The following is a 21,669-nucleotide window of genomic DNA, read 5'->3' on the forward strand; positions in this document are numbered from 1 at the left end:
GCATCGGCAGCAGTAGAGTCAACGCCCCTGTCGGTGCTGTCCACAACAGTATCGTTCGCAAGTACTTCTTCTTGCTCATCCTCGGCCTCCCTCCGATCTTTGTTGCCTTCTGACCCCTCTTTGACCTCCCCTTCACTCCCCTTTGTGGTTTCCACCCCCTCCCCAACACCCCCCTTTGTGGGTTCTTCCTCTCCCTTCTTGGCCGTTGCTTCATCGAGCTTTGTGTTGGCAGCATCCTGGCTTTCCTCCGCATCCAACTCCACAACAACAGGGACTTTACCTTCCTCCTTGTCCTTAATCTTTTTACCATCTCTAGACTCCTCCTCACTTTTACTTTCGCTGTCACCTATCTTTTTATCATCTCTGGCCTCCTCCTCACTTTTACTTTCGCTGTCACTTGTTGCCTCACATCTTTGCCCCGTCACATTGTCTTTCCCTACAGAATTACCTTGCTTCAGATCGTGGAGAACATCTGATATCTCCCTTGTCACCTCATCCACGTCCCATATTCAACTTGCAGCCGACTTTGTGGCGTGCTGGTCAGCAACTGCAGCATCCTGCTCCTCTGCAAACACAAAGAAAGACAACACATACTAACTTGTATGAAAACCTCACTGAGTTGCAAGTGCGCATATGTATTCAAAAATGTACACATACTTACTCTTGACAACTTGAAGCCCACTAGCCCAGGACTTTGCCAAATCAGAGATTACCATATTACAACCCGGCTTGACACACTGATCCCTACTTTGTAACAGAGCACTGAAGCACAAGGGATGCTACTGGTGTCGGCACTCTAGTATGAAGGTTCCGACTACATGTGCGCACTCCAAGGGCTCACCTCATGCAACACACATACCAAACACCGGGATCACATTTACCGAATCATTAACCTGGGGCCTAGTCTATATAGTAGGAACCTCTTCCCAAGCCTGATATCAGACAACATCTCCTTCACCAATTGGGTATGCTCTTGACCTTCCTTCCATTTTTTCTCCAGAGTGTCATACTCAGCCTGTTGACAACCAACGGTCCCAATTAGTTTCAAAAACTACCAAGAAGTCATACCGAAACTGGTACTTCTAAGTACTGTACTACGAAAATAGAACCCAAACTACCAAAACCACCAAAACTACCAAAAACTACCAAACTCAGGAATCATATAGTACCAAAAACATACAAATACCCTCAATGTAGAACTAAACTACCCAAACCTTATCAAAACTACCAAAAGCCACTTTTTGCAGCACTTTCAAATAGTACCTAAAAGTACCAAAACTACCAAAAGCCACTTTTTGAAGCACTTTCAAATGGTACCTAAAAGTACCAAAACTACCAAAATCAAACTACCAAACAAGCTTTTTGCATCACTTTCAAATAGTACCTAAAAGTACCCAAAACTACTAAAACTACCAAAATCAAACTACCAAGCAAGCTTTTTGCAGCACTTTCAAATAGTACCTAAAAGTACCAAAACTACCAAAATCAAACTACCAAACCCACTTTTTGCAGCACTTTCAAATAGTACCTAAAAGTACCAAAACTACCCAATCAAACAACATAAGCCACTTTTTGCAGCACTTTCTAATAGTACATAAAAGTACCAAAAGTACCAAAACTCCCAAAATCAAACTTTCAAATAGTACCAAAACAACCAAGACTACCAAAGAAACACTTTTTGCAGCACTTTCAAAAACTACCAAAACTACCAAAATTACCAAAATCAAACTACCAATTACACTTTTGTAGCACTTTCAAATAGTACCTAAAAGTACTAAAACTAGCAAAACTACCAAAGCTATCAGAATAAAACTACCATAACACCTTTTGCAGCAGGTTCAAAAAGTACCTTAAAGTACCTTAAAGTACCAAAACTTCTTCATAGTACCAGAAATACCAAACCATAAGACAGAAGGAAACCATAAACTACCTAGAATAAAAACAGTTCTACCATGAGTACCTAATACTACCAATCCCACCAAACCAAGCATAAACAGTTCTATCAAAGGTACCTAACACTACCAATCCCACCAAACCAAGCATAAACAGTTCTACCAAAGGTACCTAACACTACCAATCCCACCAAATCAAGCATAAACAGTTCTACCAAAAACTCCCAAAACTACCAGTACCTGTTGCTCTAGAATCTCCTTGTCGAGCAATGACATATCTTCACTGATTCTGTATCGACGTAGCATCCTTCGACTGGCAGCCAAATCAGCTTCTATCACATTGATTTTTGCGTCATCGCTAGTGTTGGCCTCTCTCAGTGTTTCCAGTTGGGTCTTATATTCCTTGATGTCGTCCATAATTTGCTTGACAAGTTTATTGGAACCCTCTGCCCTCAAGAGTGTTTCCTTCTTCTGCTTCAGAGACATTGTCAGCTCTTTCAGCCTATCGGCTACCCCAACACATGTCCGAGGGACTCTCCCACCAACCATAGCTTCAAGTTCCGCAATATAATCAGGTGTCTTCTCCTCATGACGCTGTGGGGGGACTTTCTGTGTAGGGGGCATACTACCGACTGGCGTAATTCGGGGCTTCTTGGTATTTGACGGGTGGCCTCCTTGGGACGCACCGTTTGCCTTTCGCCAATTCTCAACCTTCTTTTCCAAGCCTCCTGGTCGGGAGGAGCAGATGTTGAGTACACTCTCACCAAACCTGGCCCATGCAACCCTGTGGCCCGCAGGGTCCTTTGTGGCTGCATGACACTTCTCATATGCAAAACAACGGGCAAATTTTATAGTGATCTCACCACATGATGGTGGGGCTTGGTACACCTTATGGAACAGGAACCTGCATTCATCCTGAAGCCGTGGCTGCACGTGATTTAAGTAAATCTTTGTCTTCTTCTGGCTGGAATGCCTCAATACAGTGAGCCACTGGTCATCAGGGATGTCATCTTCTGTAAGATCCTTTGGCAGCACCCCCTCCATGCTCAATCCATACTCATCATGAAGCTCTTGTGCTATATAAGAGAACTTTGTCAAGATAGGGTACTCCTCCATCTTGTTTTTTCCTGCGATGTGGAAACAACACGCACGTAAAGACATGCCCTCATTATATGCCTCATTTCAGTTGTGCAAAACAAAACACATGGAATGAAATGAATGTATCTCATTCAGGTGACAATTGCAAAATTCAGTTGTGTACAAAGCCAAATTTGGTAGTGGTTAGTATCAAATTTGGTACTGGTTAGTACCAAATTTGGTACTAACCAAATTTGGTTATGCTGATGTAAGGTTTCTAGTTTCTGAAACCTTAAAGGTTATATAAAGCTTAATCAAACTGATATGATTATTGAAAAAGCAATGTAGAATTGTCTGACCATGGCAAATATTGGTATTTTTGGAATCTTAAGCACAACAAACCCCGGGCTAGAAATTTTCAGAATTGAATTCCGATAAAAACTGGCATAGTTATGACCCCTAGAAGTTGTCACTGTGAATTGAGTAAAATAGGTAAAATTGAAGGGTTGCAGTAATCATTTAAGCATAGACTTTATTAAAGTCCTCCTAGATATTTACCAATTAAGCAAAAATAGGTCAAAATAAAGCATAATTGATATTTTAAAAGCTGGCAGGTAATGGGAGGGTCATCACTGACCTGCCAGGGACTCATTTAGCAGCAGGGGTCGTTTTTTGACCTGTAGGGGGCTGCTTGAACTGCAAGCAACTGCTTTTTTAAGCCTGTGAGAGCTTAAGAGTGCCAGAAAACTATAAATAGGACCCCTAGCTTCACATTTTACACAGACTCGGAGCCTTGCTACTCTCTCTCTCATCTAGAGAGAACACTACACAGAAATCATTAGAGTTTAATCTCTAATTGATTAACCCTAACGGATAAGAAGTTATGGCATCAAAAAGAACCCGAGAAAATCCTGCATCTGATGATGAGGAAGTAGCTCCAAAACAAACTAGAGCGTCGCACGACGACGAAGCCGGGCCTAGTAGTAGGCCTACGGAGGAGAGTCTTCAGGCGCCAGCTCAACAGCAGATGGCCAATCAATCCCAGGTGGGTGTCCCATTGTTCAATTAAGTCTTTAATTAGTTTAAGTTATTTTATAAGTTAGCATTGCATACGTAAGAAGGATAACCTGGCCGAAAACAGAAGGTAACTTCCAACGTGCATTTGTTTATAATGTAGGAAAGAATTGTTTGGGTTAAAACTGGTTGAATTAGGAAAGATATGTTTGATCATCCTTAAGATAGCTTGTCTCAAGACACCTCCGACTCCTTGATATAAATTGATGATAATGATTGGCTTTCTAGCCACGGTTAAGTCAGTTACCCCCATGAACGATGAGTTTCTACTCCGTGTCATGTCTTGATATTTCTACATAAGTTAGGATACCGTTTTTATCCTAGGGGAGCTGCCCGGTTGTATGGGCAACTGGTTTGGTGTATGGGCACCCGGAACCTTGGGTGGGGGTTTATTCCACTCCGGATTTGAACAAGGAATGGGTGCCGTTTTTCACCCTTAGGTGGTCTTGAGACAAGAAGCGTACTGGTCATGGTTATTATGGATAATGTTTTGATTGACAGTACCCTGTCTTAAGTTTAAAGATGTCTGTTTTCTAAAAGAATGCTTTCAATGCTGTCTTTAATAATTGATGCAAGGAATTACTGTGACGAAAAGTTAAAAGAAACCATTATTTTAAATGTTTAAAACAATGTGATAGTAAGATAAATGAATCATGTGTGAGTGCGGGGTGGTAAGTGGGGATTGACTAAGGTTGTCAATCATGGACGGGTGGACCCGATTAGTCAGGTAACTATCCATCCCTGCGCACTAAAATGTTTAGAAAAATTCTTCACTTGGAGAGGAGTCCACCAACGGCTGTGCCCTCACATCTGTTAGAGGGAAAAAAGCGTTGGTTGAGGATACCTTAGCCCAATATGTGGAAGTTATAGAGCCGAAAGACTTTTGGGATTGTTAGTATGTTATCCTGTTTCTGCTGCGAGACAGGACTAGGTCTTTTTCTAGGGCTATAGACCAAAGCCATTGTCAATGGCAAAGGTTTATTCCTTGGATTTTTCTTGTCTAGAGACTCCGAATTTTATAAGGCCTAGAGACCTGTCAAGGATCCCATCCCGATCATGGTATAGGCGGGTTGGGGATATTACAGCTGACATCCCTACCAAGCTTCAACTTTGTGCTATGCTCATGCACAACATATACTGATTTTTGCACTTGCATGCATGCAAGTTAGCAATCTAAAGAGGAGCTTATACATGTAACTTTGTAACTTTCCTAAACCCTAAATTCCATAGAAGATCCCAAACATGCACATGTAATTGCTGCATGCAGAAAAAGCAAATGCAGACCTCATCAGATAAAAGACATGCAGAAGATTGCATGCATGGAAAATAAAATGGTAAATCACCAGAAAACGCACAGCTCTCATAGCATCTACCTTTAGATGTTGTAGATGACCATGGAGTCTCATCATCGGCAAAAAGAGGCCCAGGCTTAAATGAAGTCTCCATGGACACAACAGGTTTCTCCCTCTCCACAAAGGAGGCCCCCTTGCTAACCCTCATATTTGGGGTGTTGATGTTCCGAGGGAATTTTGCATCCATTGTCCTCTTCTTCTTTTTCCCATTGTCCGGTGACGCTTTGGCTATTGATTTCCTCGCTAGCGTCCTCATCTTTCTGATTGTGAGTAGCTGGGGAGCTTGTTACCTGCAACTGTAGTGGTTTGCAGAAGGTGATGTAATAAGAGAGCAAGGCGGAAGTTGGAAAATGTGTTGAGCAACTGCGCCACTCACAAACGCAGTCTGTGATGGGACTTTTGGCATGGTTTCAAAACACCACTCGCATTACTTATTGCCCCACCCATGTTTTCTTTCACGGAAAGTTTAAATCATACAAATTTCCCTCCTATCATTCTTTAACATAGATGAAAAAAAAGGTTCCCTCCAAAGTGTGTACATATGTAGAAGTACCAACCAGGTAGAAGCAAAATAGGTCCTTTTTTTGTACCACCAAACCATGCTTTCACCCATGAGCCAATGGTTGGGCAACTTGAGTTGGTAAGCTGGTACGTTCTCCCCTCTCTGCAGCGAAGCCCACTGCCCTCCCAAATCTCTCTCTTTTTCACTGTGACCAACCGCCATTAGACTCTCTCTCTCTATCTCTCTCTCTCTCTCTCTCTCTCTCTCTCTCTGTTATTTATTTATATCTTTTAGTCAATGCTAATTTATTTTGACCTAGTAGACAACAGTCCACTCTTTTGATCATAACTTCTTGATCCGAACTCCGATTTGGGTGATCTATAGCCACAATCGAAGAGCACGAAGTCCTCTACGCATTGATGTAAAGACAGAAATTTTCAGAGTTATGGAAGGCGTTTCTGTAGCAGCATTTCCGAAGTGAACAGGTTCAACAAAATTGATTCTCATCTCCTATTTTACATACGATGTCTTCCGGCACTCGCAAGGGTTCTTCTTCTTCAACAAGGTCCACAACCATTGTGGAAAATTATCCAAAATCTCCTAAGTGTGGAGATAGCAACACAACCACCCAACCAACGACATCGGAAACCATGATCATGGCATACTTGGTATCATTGCAAGAGACCGTAAACAAACAAGGCGAAGACTTACGAGCACTTGCAATGGAGAATGGCACACTAATGGTACTTGTGGTTGAGAATGAGAATCTCAAGAGGACACTTGAGATGCAAACAACACGTTTGATGCAACTTGAAGAGGAAGTCAAGGAATGTAAACGCTCTCTTGTGGACTTGAATGCTTTGAAGGAGCGGATGAGCAAAGTAGAGCATGACCATGTATTGAAAGAGAGAAATTTGACACTATGAGCCGGGATGTATGCGACATGAAAAATGTATGCACAAACAAGTCTTGGGCTGATGTATGTGGTAGCAATGTGGTTTCTAATTCCTCACTCATGCAAGCTATGGTTCAAACAAAGAATGTTGAGAATGTGGATGTGGAGGAGCTAGAGCCCTACAACATCTTGGAGGATTTACAAACCCAAAAGCCAAACATTTCATGGCCTCAACTTCTACACCTATCAGCCAAAGTAAGAAGGCAATGGCCAAAGTTGGTAAGTACAAGAATTCCAAAAAAGAAAGCAAATCTTTCCATTAAGGTTGTGGCCTCAAAGCTACAAAAAGATGTGGAACCCATTGTGGATGCTTACATAAGGGGTAAAAAGGTGTCTAATGTATATGTTGATGGTGGAGCTCAAATGTGTGTGATCACGGAAAAATCAATGAACAAGTTAGGGCTTGAAATTACAAAGTCCTCTAATTGTCAAGCTAGGCTAGCCAACAACTCAAGTGTGAAGTGTTTGGGGATCATTGAAAATGTAAAAGTCTCTGTATGTAACATAGATGCACGAGTGGATATGTATGTCATGCCAGCTAAGGGGGAGGGCTATCCCATCATCCTAGGGAGGCCTTGGCTCATTGCTGTGAATGCAGATCAAAAATGGGGAAGTGGTCGTTTGATTCTTAAGAAGGGTCAACCGGTGGTGTATGATTGGCGAGAAGGAAAGCAACTAGATATCAACTATGAAACCACGGCAGATGAAGAGAGCGAGGAGGAGAGTCCCTACTCAAGTGATGAGGAAGCATCAACCAGTGCATCAACCAGTGAAGAGGAGTCTTCTTTGGAGGTAATGGGAATTGTATTCAACGCCAACACTCAAGATGTTCCAGTAGAAGAAAAGCCAACAGACAATCACACACGAGGGGATGAAAGATGCCACCACCTTGAAGAAGGATTTGAGAAGATGCTTGCAAAAGATCTTACTTGTGAGGAGAAGAGGTCCTACATCAATATGTTAAGGAGGTATCCCAATTTGTTTATCACTGACTACTCACAAATAAGAGGTGTAGATGTAATAGAGCATCGAATTGAATTGAAACCAGGGACCAAACCCGTGGCTCAAAAGTTAAGGCGACTAGGATCTGTGCAACAAAAGGCTCTCCTACAGGAAGTGAATCGACTCTTGAAGGCTGGCTTCATCTATCCAGTATCCAACTCCGAATGGGTATCACCTATTGTAGTCACTCCCAAGAAGAATGGTAAGTGGAGGGTCTGCGTGGATTACAAACCCCTCAACGCTGTGACAAAGAGGGACCACTTCCCTCTCCCTTTCCAAGATGAAATTTTGAATGAAGTAGCAGGTCACGAATGATACACTGTGTGTGATGGGTATTCAGGATATTTTCAAATTAGAATAGCAGAAGAGGACCAACCAAAAACCACCTTCATCACACCTTGGGGATGTTTTGCATTCAGAGTAATGCCTTTTGGGCTCACCAATGCTCCTAGCACCTTCATGAGATTCACAATATTTGTATTTCAGCCATTCTTTGGAAAATCTATAAGAGTCTTTATGGATGATTTCTGTATTTATAGTTGTAGATCACTTCATTGCCAAAAGGTTGAAGAGGGGCTTAAGAGGCTCCATCAATTTGGGGGACAACTCAACCCAGAGAAGTGCCATATCGGTGAATCTCAGGTGGTTTTGCTAGGCCATGTGGTTTCTTCACAAGGAATTCAAGTGGATCCCTCTAAAGTAGAGGCTTTTTTGTCATTATCTCCACCAACAACAACAAAGGAGCTAATGACCTTCAACCACAAAGTGAGGTACATGTCTCACTTCATCCATCTCCTAGCAGAAGCCATCGCCCCTTTGCATAGGTTGGCAAGCCAATCTACATTTGAATGGGGGAGGAAACATGCAAAATGTTTTGAGGAAGTGAAGGGCATTCTTAGCTCTCTCCCAATCCTAATGCCACCAGATCCAAAGGAGACTTACTATGTCACTCCAAGTGTAGGTTTCGAAGCAATTGGTTTTGTTTTGATGCAAAAAGATCCTAAAACATCATACATGAGGCCGATCTATTTTGCAAGCAAGGTGATGACTCCAGCCGAGAAGGGATACACTGAAATGGAGAAAGTGGTCTTTGCAATCTTGTTTGCGGTAAGGAAGTTTCGATCGTATCTTCTCCCTGTGCCATTTGTTTTTCTCACCTTAGAGCACAATCTACCATATGTAGTACAACACATGAGCCTCTCATCTAGAATAGCAAAGTGGGTGCTTGAACTCCAAGAATTTGAATACACTTTCCTTGTAGAAGATAGCACAAGACCAGGACTTGCAGACATTCTCACCTACAAAGTGAGAGAAAGGGAAGGATCACGACTACAAAGAGAGGAAGGCTCAAAACAGTTCAAAGTGAAGGAGATTGATAATGCCCATACTTTATGCTTTGACGGAGCCTATCAACGCCAACAAGACAAAGCAGCAGGGGGGATCCTCATTTTAAACCCACAAAAGGAGGTAGTGGTTAGAAAAGGTATCACTCTACCCAATGTTCACTCTAACAATGAGGCTGAGTATGCTGCTCTAACCCTTGGGTTAGAAGAATGCAAAGAATTAGGCATACAAAGACTTATTATAAAAGGTGATTCTTTGCTAGTGGTCAGGCAAATCCAAGGGACTTGGAGGTGCAAGAATCGTACATTGTTTGAGTGGCTTAGTAGTGTAAGAGCTTTGATGAAGGGTTTTAAAGCAACACAGGTACAACACATTGTGAGAACTCATAACAAGGAAGCAGACTTACTCGCAAATGAAAAGCTTCAAATGGCGGTAGGAGGTGTGAAAATATATGAACCCAAATATCAAGGTCAAGAGGAGCTAAAAGACATTATCTTCTTTCTACAAGCAGGTGAGTGTCCCAAACACTTAGACAAGGTGCAAAGACATAGACTAGTTAAGAAGGCCACACCTTACCAGTTGATCGGGGATGATTTATATCACAAAGGGAAAGATTTGGTCTTGAGGAGAGTACCAGGTGTGCAAGAGATAGAGAAAATTCTTCTTTCATGTCATGATGATGTCTGTGGTGGTCACTTTTCTCAAGATATTACAAGTAGGAAGATTTTACAAGCAGGATTTATTTGGCCGAGCTTACATCGTGATGTCCAATATTGGTGTAAAGCATGTAAGCCATGCCAAATTGCTGGGGATAGACGACTAACATATGAGCCTCGAGTCCCAATAATATCTTATGGCCCTTTTGAAAAGTGGGGTGTGGATGCAATAGGTCCCCTACCTCGTACTTCTACAGGGAAGGTTTTCATCATCATGGGTGTTGACTACATGACACGATGGGGAGAAGCAACAAGCACAACCCGAATCACAGCTGAAGAGGTATCAAAGTTTATTTTTGATCATATTTGTAGTAGGTTTGGAACACCCCTAGAAATCTTATCAGATCGAGGCCCGGGTTTTAGGGCTGACCTTCTGAATGATCTCTTGAGGAGGTTAAAAGTGAAACACCTGCATTCCACACCCTACTATCCTCAATGCAATGGATTGGTGGAAAAAGTGAATGGAATGATATGTAAGATCATTTCTAAACAGGTTGTGGACCGGCCTAATGATTGGGATCGCCATTTGACGGCTGCTCTTTGGGCGTATAGGACATCTTTCAAGGTATCTACCCAATTCACCCCTTTTCATCTAGTTTATGGAAAGGAAGCACTTCTCCCCATTGAGGTAGAGCTCTCAAGCTTGCGCGTTCTTGCAAGAGTGGCAAAAAAACCAAAGGAGGTTCTACATGAAAGGATCTTAGATCTCCAATGACTTGAGCTAGATAGAGAAGAGTCCATTGATCACTACATCACCAAAGCGACAAGCCAAAGGGATAAAATCAACAAGAAGCTCAAGGGGAAAGTATTGAAGGAAGGTATGTTGGTTCTTCGCTATGATAACCGACTTGACAAAAAGTTTTTGCAAAGATGGGAGGGACCTTTCATGATAAAAACAAAGTTTGGGAATGGTAGTTACAGATTAGCAGATTTATCATGAAAACTCCACAAGACCAGAGTCAATGGATGGAGATTAAAGCCCTACTTTCAACGTATCAATCCGTTGATAGGCAGTCATGTGCCTACATCGTCTAAGCTCCAAATTGGCATGGCTCCCTTCGGCTTGGCAAATGCTCCACCTATTTTTAAAGCTTTGATGTGCAAAGAAGAACCAGACTTGGAATCTGAACATACCCAAGGCAACCCTCCCATCTCCGATTTATGGGATTGAGGTAATGAAAAGCAGGTCTAATGGAGTAAAAGAGTGCATGACACTCCTCCTATTGAAAAAAAAAAAAAGTGAAAAAGGAAAAATGACAAAAAAAAAGAGAAAAAAAGAAGAAAAGAAGCAACACCGTCCTCCTAAAGATATGAATATCTCTAGGCTTGGGGGAGGGCTAATATGAGTGGCATAAAATGGTAACCATCTTTTTGCAACATTTGTCAGCCTACTCAACGTCCTCTTCCTCATATGTGTATATATTTTTCTATGCTATTAAGTTATCTAGAGTAAATTCCCCCTCTTCGTTTAACCTTTGTGGCGACACATACATTATACTCTTCCCAAAAATGTCACCTTAGTCATATATTTATATTACCACCCTTTTCTTTTTTGCTTTGTAAATAGAATAAGCATACAATAACCAACTATATACCCCCAAACTTTCTTACCTCTTGTGAATTAGTAGTAGAAAAATAATATATCCATCTTCCACCCCTTATAGATAAATTCCCATGGAAATCAACTCTCCACTTGTCTTTACCAAAGATTATGGTCCCCCTCTACAAGTCTTCTATGTCCCCTACATAGGTGGCCCAATATTTCTTAAGAATATACATATAGTTTCTCTCCTTTCAAAAAGACTCCAATTGTATATTCTTTTCACAACCAAATAATATTGGGCCCTCCTCTATTTGTTTAAGCATCATAGCCTTTTGAAAAAGCATGATTCCCCTTGGATGCATACAAGCAAAGGGCCCATACAAGAAGACTTTGAAGCAAAAGGTTCCCTAGCCTAGTGTGGACCTTCCAAACCGAACTCCTTGGTGCATGGGCGTGAAGAATAGTCCAAATTCATATCAAACATCTTGAGAAGGTCAATTTTGCCTTTTGAAGCATGTCATTCCGAGCTACAGGTAAAAAGTTATGGTCAAAATAGTGTAAATCTGTCAGATTCACAGCAAAAGGGAACTGTAAATCAAGTAAATCAAGAGAGTGAGATCTTATTTTTCCCCTACTCATCTTCTAGAAGAGCAATGAGTGTTCAAGGTCACTTGCATGTGATGGGACCAACCTAAAGATGCTTTCTAAATTCCAAGACAGACACGTTGAGATACCCCGCAGGAGCCACCCGTAGGGCCTCATGGTGGGGCCCACCTACATTATGCACCCCTATGGAGCCTTCACGGTCTAAAATGATATTTTTGGTGAATAAATAGTCTCTTTTATGTCCAATATTCAATGAGTGGTCAAAGGACACTTAATTAGGTCTAATCACTTACTCTAATTAAGTGTAGCATAATCCCACTCCTACACAACTATAAATAGCCCCCCTTGGAGAGACTCAAGGACACACACACCTATATTTTCAACTTCATGTTGTTTCTTGATCAATAGTAGAGAAAACCCCAACTCTCCCTCTTTCACATCCTCCCTCCTAACCCTCCTCTTTGGAGGAAGTGCAACTCTATTCTCCACTCTCTCCATTCTACAATCTCTTACTCCATCAACCCAATAAATCATTTGTAGCACCTCAATAACTTGTAAATACATCATGATCTCTCTCATGGTTATGTTAATGATCGTGAAATCATCTTCAAAAACTTTCAAGTGTCGCAATTCGTGATGGTTAGCCAGCGTCTGTCCTCCCCTTAAAAGGTGTGCGAGAAATCAAGTAAGTGTTCTATTCTCAATTTACCATTGGTTTGTTTCTCCACACTTATTCAATTGGTCTAAAGAAATTTCTCACTCCAACTCTCTTTTGCTTCATTACATATGCTTGTGGCTACCTCTCATGGTGATTTTATTTGTGTCACGACATTGCATAGATGGAGATGAGCTCTCTATGCAAAGTGTGTTAGTTTGATGTAAGTGATTCTCTTGTGTGTTTGAAAGGCAAGTCTTGCGCGCATGATTTTTTTGATGAGTGCTTGAGAGAGGAAGAGTTTGGATGTATTATGGGTATTCTTATGGGGAGAAGGTGAATGCTATTCCACAAATTGCATATTTCATTTTGATGCACGGCATTGGGTTGCATAATCGTTGATGGTGTTCAAGTGTCCAAAGTGTATATAGAGTAAAGGGGTTTTCAAAGTGTGTTGCTTGAGTGGGTGAGTGCAAGTGTTATTTTTTTGATTGGTTTCCTTCTCCACTCCCAAAAGAAGGTGGTGCCCCAAGTAGTGTGCGTACCTCTTTACGAACATTTTGTGAGGGTAGGCCCATTGGTTTGGGTTTAGAGGCCCCATTTCAAAAAGCTCGCCCTCAATAGATCACGCAAAAGGTGGTTTGATAAAGAATGTCAAGATGTTCGAAAGTCCTTGATAAAGCTTGATGCAACTATGGACAAAGACAACTATCAAAGTCATTTGCATACATACAAGGCATTGATTCAAAAGAAGAGAAGAAGATGGGAAGTAAAGCAACAAGAATTTCAAGTCCAAGAAAAGGCACATGCATGTGGAAGATTTTGGAGAAACTTGAGAGGCAAGCGGGTTGAGAATTTTGGTAACTTGAGTCTAGTGGATATGTACACACATTGTAGGCAATTATATGAGCAAGCAAATACTGAAAAAATGCCATTTTATGGTTCACTCCCATGTATGCCGTCTTTTTTTACTATTGAGGATGTATGCGGTGGGCTTGAAAAGTTGGCCACTCGCAAAGCGGGAGATCTTCAAGGTATCAAGCCGGAGATGATCAAATGGACAAGAGATTTTACCCATGAGTGGATGTGTGATATGTTCAACCTTGCACTTCAACATGGTATGCCTTATGATTGGAGTACTAATTGGGTTAAGCCTTTGCATAAAGGAGGGGATGTAAAGAATGTAAGCAACTACCGGACTATAATGATTGGGTCTCTTATGGCAAAGTTGTTTGAGTGCATAATGGAGATGAAATTGAGTGATTGGGCTGAAGAGAATGACAAGCGTGCAAAGGGACAAGCGGGTTTTCGTCGATGCCATAGCACCATTGATCATCTTGTCACTCTTCGTGTTCTCATGGAGGAAAGTCGGTTGAAAGGCAAGCGATTGTATTGTTGTTTTGTGGACTTTAAGAAAGCCTTTGATATGATTCCACGTAACAATTTGTGGAGAAGGATGGAAGAACTCCAAGTGCCAAGTGAGTTTATGCTTGCGGTTTCTCGGATCTATGAGAAGGTGATTTGTCAATTGCGCATGGGAAGAGAAATTTCAGAAATTTTTGTAAGCACTATTGGGGTTAAACAAGGATGTCCATTGTCACCAACTCTCTTTGGTCTATGCATCGATCAATTGGAACAAATGGTACTTGACTTTATGCAAGAAGAAGGCATTGAAGAGGTCACTATTTGCAATGCGGTAATCATGCTTTTGTTGTATGCGGATGCTGTAGTGCTTCTAGCACACACTTTAGAAGATGCACAAAAGCTTATGGTTGTCCTTGAGAACTTTTGCTTGCATAGTGGGCTGATTGTAAATGAATCCAAAACAAAGGTTATGCTTGTGAAAACCAACCATAAGGAGAAGCCATGCATTGTGTACAACAACGAGACACTTGAAGTTGTTGAGAGCTTTAAGTACCTTGGCCTTGAGGTTCCATCCAATCACAAGTGGCATGAATGTGCTATGCGTCGTTTGGAAGCGGGAAAGAGAGCATATTATGCATTTGAGAACATGTGTAATGAGGGAAACATCAAGTGTTGGGTTCTCAAGAAGTATCTTTTTGATGCATTGGTGACACCGGTTCTTCTTTATGGAGTTGAAGTGTGGGGCGGGAGCATCTCAAAGTCTACTTGGAAAGAGTTTGAGAATGTCCAAAAGCATTTTATTACAAACTTTCTCCAAGTTAAGACACAAACACCATATATGCTCCTACTTCTTGAGTCAGGATCTCTTCCAATTGAGGTTATGGGCATGGAAAGGGTTGTGGAGTACATGATAAAGATGCGTCAAAACCCCTCACATCGACTTCCTACAATTGCATGGGAAGCAAGCAAAAAAGTTCAAAAGACGCATAAAAGCAAGATCTTGAGCACGGGATGGATGCAAGACATAAAGAAGTGGTTTGGGAGATGGGATGCATTACACTTGCTACATGATGCTTCAATTGACTCTCAAGTGAATGAAGCTTTTCTACAACGCCAATGTATTACGGCTTGGGAGAAATCCGGTGGGTCACGCTTCATACATTACACCACCTATATTGCCCCCAACTACAAAACCATGTTCTTCGCTGAGAGAGGAAACCGTACTCACACTTACATGCTTGAGCCTATTCCCTTGTCCGCGATACGCACTATCGCAGCAATTCGGCTTAGCTCCCATTTCCTTCGATGCGAGATAGGGCGTTGGGGCAATGGAGAAGAGTCAAATCGATTGTGCACATTATGCTCACTGTAAGTTCGAGAGTCTGAGTACCACACACTACTAGAGTGCTTAGCTTTTGATCACATCCGAACTTGCTTCTCTCACATTTTCAGCCATAACTTAGACCTACACACTTTCCTCTCCCAGCCAAAGTGTGGGCTCTCCATTGCGACTCTCATCACTACAATTTTGGAGCATCGAGAGTCACTCATCATCCATACACATACTACATCACATGTAACTTTGGTCCCATAGGTCATATTTGACCTCCGAGGACGATAATAAAATCTATCTATCTATCTATCTATCTATCTCTCTCTCCCTCCCTCCCCCCCCCCCCCTCTACTACGACTACGTACAACAACGGACAGTGATGGAAGCTCTTCAATGACGTGTATACTCTTTGACAACGCTCTCACTGGCCAACATCCTCCTGCATTGACAACGATGCTGATGATGATTTTAGGCTTTTAGGTTTAGTTTCACATTTTACTTCATTTCATTTTGTATCCAGACATTGTATTAGATTCCTGGATTGTATGAGTTAGGTCCCATAGGCTTTTGAAAGACAAGTAATATAAAATTTCATTTGTCTCTCTCTCTCTCTCTACCTAACTAATCATAAGACTCACTATCACCCCGCCACTACTCTGCCTTGTTTGAAGGCTTGCATAACCACTTGAAGGAGGAGATAGGTCCTATTGATTTTCAACCATCTTCAAAAAATCACGAAGACCGTCGAGAGGCTTCATTGGAGGATTTCTCATGGTGCTAGATTCACAAACGGCAGATCACATGGCTTCAAAGTGTCAGAAGTGGCATTGGAGAGTTGGCACTGTGGTCTCTCCAAAAAGTTATAAGAAATGGAAGCCATACCATGCCCCGTAGCATTTATGTGTTGCACCAAGCGAACGCATGCACGTGGGAAATTGGATGCAGATAATGAACTTTGTAGTGTTGTCGAGTTGGAGTTGCACTAGTGCAATTGAATCGTGCAGTGTTGTGAATATATGTCCTCCTTGCCATACACAAAACACACAGTTGGGACTTTATGTTCTATGTCCTTTGATCAGTATTACCTTTTGTGTGTGTGTGTGTGTCTCTCTTCTCTCCTTCTCTCTCTCTCTCTATGTGTGTGTGTGTGTGTGTATTGTAAGTTGATTTGGTCAGCAGTTATGTCTTCTTGCCATAGCGACGGTATAATCAAGCTCGTCACCAACAACTGTAAAAGATCTACTGATTCCTTTGACAACCATCTCATTTTTAAGAGCATAGATTTGTTTTTTGTATTGAGCGTCTACTTCTGAACTTCTGTGAGTCCCGTGCTTTGAGCAATAACGAGAAAAAAACTTCTCTAAAGATTCATCAATTTTTGGGCCTCCAATAACCACTTTCTGCATGGAGGGGGCGCAATAGCCATCCATTAGAAACTAATATCTCTAGTCAAAACATGCAACTTGAAGGCTCTCAAGGTGTGATCCCTCCAAAAGATGTAGAAATCAGTACTTATGACAACGGTGCTAGTAGTTTGGTTAATGATGCAATTGAGGTGGCAGCATGAAGCCTGCATGATATCTAGCCCTTTTTTGCATACAACCAAATTCCATATGCTCAATCCAATTGATGTTTCCTCCACCACCCCATGCAGCCAACTCGCCTTCTCAAGCCTTGGCGGCCCTCCATCCAATCCACAGCACTCCCAGCCAACCCCTCTGTCCAGACAACCCACCTCGAATTTTTGCCGATGTAATGGATCTTATATGCTAAGCTAGTAAGAGATGCAAATAAAGATGACTCATATAGTGGCAGACAGCTCAATGTCGAGGGAAAGGCATTGGGGAATATTGCCACTAGTGCAAGTCATGGTCTAATGAGCCGTTGGCTTCAATCGCACTCCTCGTCCAACACGGTTGATAGCCTATCTAAAAATTTGATGAGGCAAGCATTTCAAAACGATCTGTAGACAAACAAAAACATCTGTTATGACCAATTCAACACAAAATATGGTGTCCGCGGGAGTTGGTTAATGTGTAGATCCAAGGGGATGCAACATCATTGCAGTGGAAGTCAAATAGTAAATCATGTAGGTGCCTATGCTACTGATGAGGATCAAAAGAATAGTCAAAGAGCAAAAGCAGAAGCTAATTCTTTTTTCCACACAAAGAGATTTGATGCTGGAGAAGCTAACGAACACAAACTACGGAGTAAGGGAATTTTTGGAGACAAGCATACCAATATGTCAGCACCTATTAGCCTCCAAGAGCAGTTCTTTGATGCCCATTCAACAACTAGGTGGTACAACAAAAACATCATAGACAGTATGGAAAATATTGCGGCCTGTAAAGAGCTTCTCTTGCTAATAACTATTATTCGGTGGTGGATCCTATGATCAAAGGTCCATGTATGCAGTAGCTATTAGATCAAGTTCAGATGGCTACAGATGACAGACATCAGTTTGGTATTGTAGCCAACAAAAACCCTCATTTTCCCTTAGAGGAAAGCTACTCCAGGGTGGCTAATGATAATCTATTCACATCTTCTCAAAGGTCTTTTGTGCAACAGCCGGTTGAGGTAGAAACCCCATATAGCAACTAGAGTATGCCGAACAGATCGAGTGCAATTATCACCAACAACAACTTAACATTCTATAGCATAAGGCATACTGCTGTTAATATATTGGCTGAGCTAATCCCCTCACACACTCTATTAAAAGTGCAAGCAGCTAGCACTGAAGCCACTGGCTTAATTACTTAAGGATAACCATCATAAGCTTTGGTGTGATCTATCGTGCTAAGTTTTTTTGCCCTAATGTCCACTTTGACATTTACTTGTTCCATTTCTTCTGCCTATGCCATCTACGTCGCCAACAGCTTGATAGCATCAATAGAAAAATGTGATGAACGGGCTTGGGAAGGCAATGAGTGTTGGTAATTTGACTCCAAACTAGGCTAACTGATCATTGATTGAAATATGATATCTTCTGTTTCAATAGCACTAGAACATACCTCTACCATGGGTTGATCGTACGAAATATCTGAGTGCTCATCATGTTGGCAAGCATCCAAAGTACCCTTCAACTTGATGATCTATGACTGCAATGCAAGCAACATAGAGTGCTTTTTTTATTTTATTCACCTGGTAGCTTTTCATGGTGGAGTTTTTTTTAGAGCTTTTCATGGAAGCGATGTTTTCTTATAATAAAAAATCTAATGCCTTCTGCGTTCAGATAGTGGAAAGAGAGCCTTGGGCTCACCAAGTAAATATGACTGCAAAGAACACTTTCTGTGCCAATTGCATGATCAAGCTTTGCACAAATAAGTTTCTATAATGAACAAGCATAGATGCAATATTACCTTTAATACTCAGGGGAACAATTGTGAACAGTCACATCCCAAGTCCCATGATAATATACAATGCCAATTTCCAAGAGATACCTTATCATTTTAGCCCATGCTTTATCAAGAGTAAGCATGTACTTGATAAGAGTACTCCTTGAAGTTCTTGCTTGCATGTTAGCCCTCAAGTTGAGTCCCTCATGCTGTTTTGAGTATTATAGTTGCTCCCAAGCAATCCACGCACGTTTAGAGGTCCGCAAAAATTTCCTAACCAAAGCACTGAATTGATTTAGAGATGATTCGACATTAGGACTTGTTTGGGGTCTTCTTGGGCCCTTTAAATTGGATGCTTAGTGAAGTGCATAAAATGTTAATGAAGGTTTGACCAAGCTAATGGCCTAGGCCTAAAAATACATATTTGCATTTCTTCTAAAAAGAAAATTGGTCTCAATCATATCTAGTCACCAGATCCTCTTAGCTTTTTGGGCATAGTATACCCCACATCCCTGCATGTACTTTTGGGTGTTAGTGCAGCCCCACATATCACTCCCCCACTTTTGAATTTGAAAAATTTCATCATTTTTTCCTCCCCTCTTTTGGAGGTGTTGCAAATGTATTTCTCTCTCTCTCCACCCTCTCTCTAAAATGAATTTGGGGAGTTATGCTTGACGGTTTATGCTTCTTTTTCTCTCTCTAGAAGCCATACCCTACAGATCTTAAGCTCCTCTACCTCCCTGCTCTCTCTACCTTTGCTCTCTCTCATGTAATAGCTCAGAATAGCTCTTTCTCTCTCTTATGTGCATTGGAATTCCATCTCCATTGGCATCTCCACTTTCAGCTCCATCTCTAGCTCTATCTCTAGCTCCATCTCCATCTCCAACTCCACCTGCACCTGCACCTCTATCTCCATCTTCATCTCCACCTGCACCTGCACCTCCATCTCCATGTCCATTTCCATCTCATCTCTAGCTACAATGTCTATGCAAAACATCATCAACAAGCCTTCAAAGTTAAGATTACATGTTGATATGGAGCAAGAGTATGCAACTTTGCAAACCAATGGAGACAATGGGTCTATTCCGATGGAGATGCTACGATTGTGAGTGAGGAAAGACATTGACCTTTGTACGGATGGTGCGATTTACCCCTTGATCCTAAGATAGGTGCATGTCCACCATTTCACAACATCATGTAGCTCTTTTACTTTTTGGGTGATGGCTACCACGGATTGTTAGGCTATTGCCAGGGGCTTTACACTTTGTACATGCAAGAGGTCTTGACACGTAATCAAATTCAAACAAAACTAGGCATGCTAAAAGTCACAATCTTAGCTGAAAAAGAACAATTTTGGGCATCAACCTTGATGGAAAAGGAGCAATTCATGGTGAAAATAGTGGAATTAAGGAAGAAACTTACAGAGCAAAAGGTGAAGCTTGACAGCGATAAAGAAAGCATCAATCGGGTTGTAGAAAATTACATGCATCTTCGGCATTCAACTCAAAATCTCAGATGGCGCGTCAACCACTTTACTCCTTTTCTATGGGATTAAAAAAGAAACAACAAAAGAGCAAGGGCTATGGGGCTCCTTGCTAAACTTGGAGGCGCTCATAAGAGACGTGTGCACCAAACAAGGTAATTGTAGGTTGTGAGAGTGTGATTTGTTAGTAGAATTTAGTAATTGACTCCTTTTCTATTTGCTTTTTGTAGAGAATGTGTGGAAGCAATTCTAGGTTGCAACAGTACGAGTGAAGGCGTTCATACTTTGGCACATGGTTGATGAGAAAGACATTCTGAATATGATCTCTAATAGCACGCATGCTACATTGCGACAATCCCTTCAAAAACTACTGATGAAGGACCTTTAGAATATTAATTTCCCTTGCGACATGATTATCGTGTGCGACTCATCCGGGATTAATGATAAGGAGTATAGAGCATTGTATACAAGCATAACAGGGCATCTATGCAGCAAGGGAATGGCTCAATCAATGTTACCAACCCTATACAATATGGCTATGGCAAGTAAATTTGCAAAAAGTGATGTTTCAACCCTGCTAGGCGGGTGGATGACAACATGCCAATGTCCTCAAAGAGTTTTGTTTACAACAGGTTCAACAATGTTTATGTTGAAGTAGAAGCACTACAACGAGCTATGATCCATTATTATGATATCACAATAGAGGAGATAGGTGGAAAAGCTATATTTGTGTTAAAATTAGATGAATGTCAGGTTGTCAAAGGCCAGAGGGTGGAGCGCACAAGCGTCACACTCATGAGTAGGGCACTGGTGGGAAAGGGGTTAGAATATGAAGAAGCGGCCAAGTCGCTTGGTAGGAAGTTACAAAGGAAAGATTTTTATGGGGTGCAATTAGAGAAGAACATATGGTGGCAAACAACATAAGCACTACCACATGAGGACCATGACAGTTTGAGGTGGTATTTGAACCATTCAGGTATTCAAGAGGCAATAGATCGACAATGCAATAGGAAACTTCTCAATATCCCTGGGATTGGTGACTTTGAAATAGAGTGGCACCTTGGTGGAGACTTGAAGACCCTAAAATGCATGTTGGGCACTAAGGGTGGTGCAAATACTTTTTCTCCATGTATTTTCCATCCCATACAAAGATGCCGAGGGATGCATTGGAAAGGGGCACATGGAGTCCGAAGAGCAAAAGTCCGTAAGCATGCAGGTGCCTAAGTTGCATTGTACAATATACGGTGTACATATAATACAATCTAAACGAGCATCTTATATGACACCTATCTTTATTCGATCATATTATATGGTGCCACATCAGCAAAAACACCATTTTGTATAATTTCTTAGAATTTTGATCAAAATATACATTCCGATCGAGATATAGTCCTTTATATACGTGAAAATTAACTATTTTCCTCATTCTATTTGA

At 41.5% G+C, this 21,669-nt stretch overlaps 1 pseudogene; it reads left to right on the forward strand.

Annotated features, from left to right (window-relative positions):
• LOC147427069 (uncharacterized) overlaps positions 1-21,669 on the forward strand; it is a 151,039-nt pseudogene that overhangs the window by 116,491 nt on the left and 12,879 nt on the right.

Source organism: Adiantum capillus-veneris, chromosome 24, assembly GCF_014529385.1.
Source record: "Adiantum capillus-veneris isolate H3 chromosome 24, ASM1452938v2, whole genome shotgun sequence".
NCBI lineage: Eukaryota > Viridiplantae > Streptophyta > Polypodiopsida > Polypodiales > Pteridaceae > Adiantum > Adiantum capillus-veneris.